We start from the raw sequence: 4487 nt of genomic DNA, 5'->3' as shown, positions 1-4487 counted from the left end.
AAGTCCATGTAGATATATATAGGCTGATTGACCAAATAAGCATTTGAAAGCTGATATTGATGCCTCTTACCATGGCTGTGATCAAAGTATTTGCATCAGCCTGAGACCTCTATCACAGACAGGCTCTGCAGTCTCAGACGCTGACTCAACATGCTGAATGAAATGTTTAGTGACTTGACTGATTTTTGGTCCCATGTGCAGCTTCCCTCTCTAGCCTGCCTCCAGAAGGGGGCTCTGTTTGTGTTGTCATGGCGAGGTGCTCCAGGTCTGATCCATCAGGGTCTGTTGACTCACTGTTAGTCTGGCCCCTCCTCTTGGACCACTTTGTCTCTCAAGACCCGACCAGGAGCAACGGCTGGGACACCACAGCTCCCAGTATGACAGGGACATGAAAACCCCTCCACAATGTTCAGGTTTCCAACTCAGACTGTTTGCTCCTGTTGATGACATCAGGACACCAAAGTCTTCTGAGCTCTGAGCATCATCAACAACTTAAATAGCAGATTAATATGATGTATGTTATCATGTGTAACATATTTGATGTCTTATCCAGTGTCTTGCATGTGTCCTGTGTTTGTCCACATGTAGAAGACAGCTGAGTTTTTCTTCCTGAGCTCCACCTGTATAAAGACGGAGGCTCAGCAGGGCGCAGCTCTTCTTCTTTTTGACTCTTGTTGGAGGTACAGAGACAGAAGTTGAGTTGAAGCCTGTTTGTTTGTGTGTGGAGGATTGTAATGTCCATATCATCAGATGAGTTCAGCCTTTAATAAAAATAGTTTGTAGACTCTGCAGTGGGATTAAAGTTCCTGGTGTTGGTCTTTGCTCCTGTCACAGTCTCACTACTAAAGCTCAGACGCTCCTCAGGATCAGCTCCACAGTTTCACTGACACTTTTTGGTGCTGAATTCAGGAGTGCAAACACCTCGCTTTTTTCAGCAGATGTGTTTTTGTCACATCAGTTTAGGTGACTTGTGTGAACTCTCCAGATTCTGAGAGGCTTTTTTGGGGGTGGGTGACAGATCATTGTCGTCTCTCTGGACCGTGGCTGACACGGCAACAAACACATGAAAGTTTGTCTTGTTGGCTCAGACAGAAACAGAGGTTATGGTTTTATCTGGTTATCTGACAACTTCAACAAATATAATGTGGAAGAGATGATTATGTGTGGACATGATAAAAAGAAGCAAAGTAAAAAAATAAATAAAAAAAAGATTCCATCAGACCATATGATGATAAAATGAATAATTTATTGTAGATAAAATAAAAAGTAGGGATACACCATATTGGATTTTTTGCCAATATCCAACATGCCAATATAAAACAGCTTATTTGGCCAATACCAATATCGATATATCCACTTTTTTCCCACTTATTTTAGGGGATCATCAGGTCTCTTCTGTAGTGGAATGAACATCATATTAAGCATGTATGCTCTTATCATGATGGCCCACCAGCAGATGGAGACACAAAATACAATACATTAATGTAATATTCAGAAATATTTTGCAAGTATAAAACAGATCTGCAAATACACAAACACCTTCCACAAATAAAAAAATATCTGCAAATACATTAAATTAATTTGCAAATAAATAAAAAGCATTTGTGAATATCTTCCCAACATTTACAACTTTCGAACAGGCATTTGTGAGCTCAGTTTTTATTTGTGAATCGACAAACCATTTGTGGATCTCAGTTCTATGTGTGTTGATTTGCTTTTTACACACACAGAGTTTTGAAACAAACCGCCTGTCTGAACGAAAGTGCACTCGTATCACTCAGCCATTTTCGGATAGCACGTGATCACCCAGCTGATGACGTCATCTCCGCATGTCAAAGTAAGAGCACGCAGTCTTTCTATGAGCTGTTTTTTTAAAAATAAATAATCAGCAATGAGTAACATGCAGTCATTGTTTTATGTTAATGTCATACAGTGAATGTTAGTGTCAATTCAATTTCAATTTTATTTATAAAGCCCAATATCACAAATCACAATTTGCCTCACAGGGCTTTACAGCATACGACATCCCTCTGTCCTTATGACCCTCACAGCTGATCAGGAAAAACTTCCCAAAACACCCTTTAACAGGGAAACGAAAACGGTAGAAAGCTCAGGAAGAGCAACTGAGGAGGGATCCCTCTTCCAGGACGGACAGACGTGCAATAAATGTCGTACAGAACAGATCAACATGATAAATTAACAGTAATCCGTATGACACAATGAGACAGAGAGAGAGAGAGAGAGAGAGAGAGAGAGAGATGCAGGTAATGACAGTAGCTTACAACAACATTAATGGAAGTAATAATATAATTACAGTTCTGGCTACTGTGGTACAATATGTTGAAAGTATATATTAATATCTGATAGTATACATATGTGGCAATAATCATGTGTATAATAATAGTAGAAGTGTGACTACTTATAACAGCAGCAGCAGGAGGCATCTGGCAGGACCACAGCAGCAGCACAACCACACACGTCACACTATCCAGGCACCGCTGTGTGTGTGGTTGTGTTTATTTGTTCTATGTATTATCTGGCACACATTTTTGTATACATTTCTGTTTGAGTATGAAAGGCACAATGATGCGGTGGCTTGGCTGCTTCTTCAGTTGGCAGTTATCAGCCAACTCATCCTTTATATTTTTCATTTATTATTTCGAGTAGGATTAAAGTCACAGAGCACTTCACATCTTATTAGTGTACTCTTAGTAATGTAGTTGTAATGTCTGTGCTGTGTTTAGTTAGGTTACATCGTTTCAGTGAGGTTACGTTAACTGTTGTAAGATATGATTATTTAAAGGAGCTATCTAAAGCAAATAGTCATAAAATCCTCCTAATATGTCACAGAGACTAAGGAATAATGTTCATAAAACATACTGATCTCACTGACACACAGCGGTTCCTGGATAGTGTGACGTGTGTGGTTGTGCTGCTGCTGTGGTCCTGCCAGATGCCTCCTGCTGCTGCTGTTATCATTAGTCACACTTCTACTATTATTATACACATATGATTATTGTCACATATGTATACTATCAGATATATATACTTTCAACATATTGTACCACAGTATCCAGAATTATACTTAGAATATTATTACTTTCATTAATGTTGTTGTAAGCTACTGTCATTACCGTCTGTCCTGCATGTCTCTCTGTCTCTGTCTCTCTTTCTGTCTCATTGTGTCATACGGATTACTGTATCATGCTGATCTGTTCTGTACGACACCTATTGCACGTCTGTCCGTCCTGGAAGAGGGATCCCTCCTCAGTTGCTCTTCCTGAGCTTTCTACCGTTTTTGTTTCCCTGTTAAAGGGTGTTTTGGGGAGTTTTTCCTGATCAGCTGTGAGGGTCCTAAGGACAGAGGGATGTTGTATGCTGTAAAGCCCTGTGAGGCAAATTGTGATTTGTGATATTGGGCTTTATAAATAAAATTGAAATTGAATTGACACTAACATTCACTGTATGACATTAACATAAAACAATGAATGCACGTTACTTATTGCTGATTATTTTTATTATTTTATTATTTATTTAAAAAAAAAAAACAGCTCATAGAAAGACTACGTGCTCTTACTTTGACATGCGGAGATGACGTCATCAGCTGGGTGATCACGTGCTATTCGAAAATGGCTGAGTGATACGAGTGCATTTTCGTTCAGACCGGTGGTTTGTTTCAAAACTCTGTGTGTTTAAAAAGCAAATCCACACGCGTAGAACTGAGATCCACAAATGGTTTGTAGATTCACAAATAAAAACTGAGTTCACAAATGCCTGTTCGAAAGCTGTAAATGTTAGGAAGATATTCACAAATGCTTTTCATTTATTTGCAAATTAATTTAATGTATTCACAGATATTTTTTTATTTGTGGAATGTGTTTGTGTATTTGCAGATCTGTTTTATACTTGCAAAATATTTTTAGTTCAAAGTTTATTAAGGATAAACCCCTTGAGATGCATCATCTCGTTTTCAAGGGGGTCCGATACAACAACGAAAAACAGATGAAATTACAAAACAATACAAGAAACATTTCACAAATAAGCGCCCAAAACAGGCCAGTTACAACAAAGACAGGACAATACTAGGATAACACCCAACAATACAGGTAACGCACAACAAGTCACAATAGCGCATTGGAGAAATAAGTGCACAGATAACTATAATAGAATAGCCTGGTTCCAGACCATAGACCCCGCCCACTCAACTGAGTAGGCTTGCATCTCTGGTCTGGCATACTGCAATGAATTTGCGATTTATATCGCCCAAAAGATGGAAGGACCAATGAACGCCGGGGGTGGGGGCGGATCTAGCGATTAGCCAATCAGCCACACTTATGTCAAGCTGTCTGCCAGTGGGTAACTGGTGAGGATAGCAACAATGGCGACCACTACAGATCCTACAGACCACATTAACGATGCTATCGAGGTATTTCGCCACTACTCGCGTTAATGGAGGACCAAATCAAGGAAGCTGCTAAACTGGATTT

General features: G+C 39.4%; 1 protein-coding gene across 1 annotated transcript in view; it reads left to right on the top strand.

Moving 5' to 3' along the window:
- LOC144459727 (uncharacterized) overlaps positions 1-789 on the top strand; it is a 6512-nt gene extending 5723 nt beyond the window's left edge. The window contains exon 2 of the mRNA XM_078164293.1: positions 1-789. This exon is cut by the window's left edge and continues 1491 nt beyond it. The gene's annotated coding sequence lies outside the window, so the exon portion shown is untranslated.
- The last annotated feature ends 3698 nt before the right edge of the window (positions 790-4487 follow it).

Source organism: Epinephelus lanceolatus, chromosome 22 (genome assembly GCF_041903045.1).
Source record: "Epinephelus lanceolatus isolate andai-2023 chromosome 22, ASM4190304v1, whole genome shotgun sequence".
Lineage (NCBI taxonomy): Eukaryota > Metazoa > Chordata > Actinopteri > Perciformes > Serranidae > Epinephelus > Epinephelus lanceolatus.
This window is presented reverse-complemented; position numbering and strand designations above follow the sequence as displayed.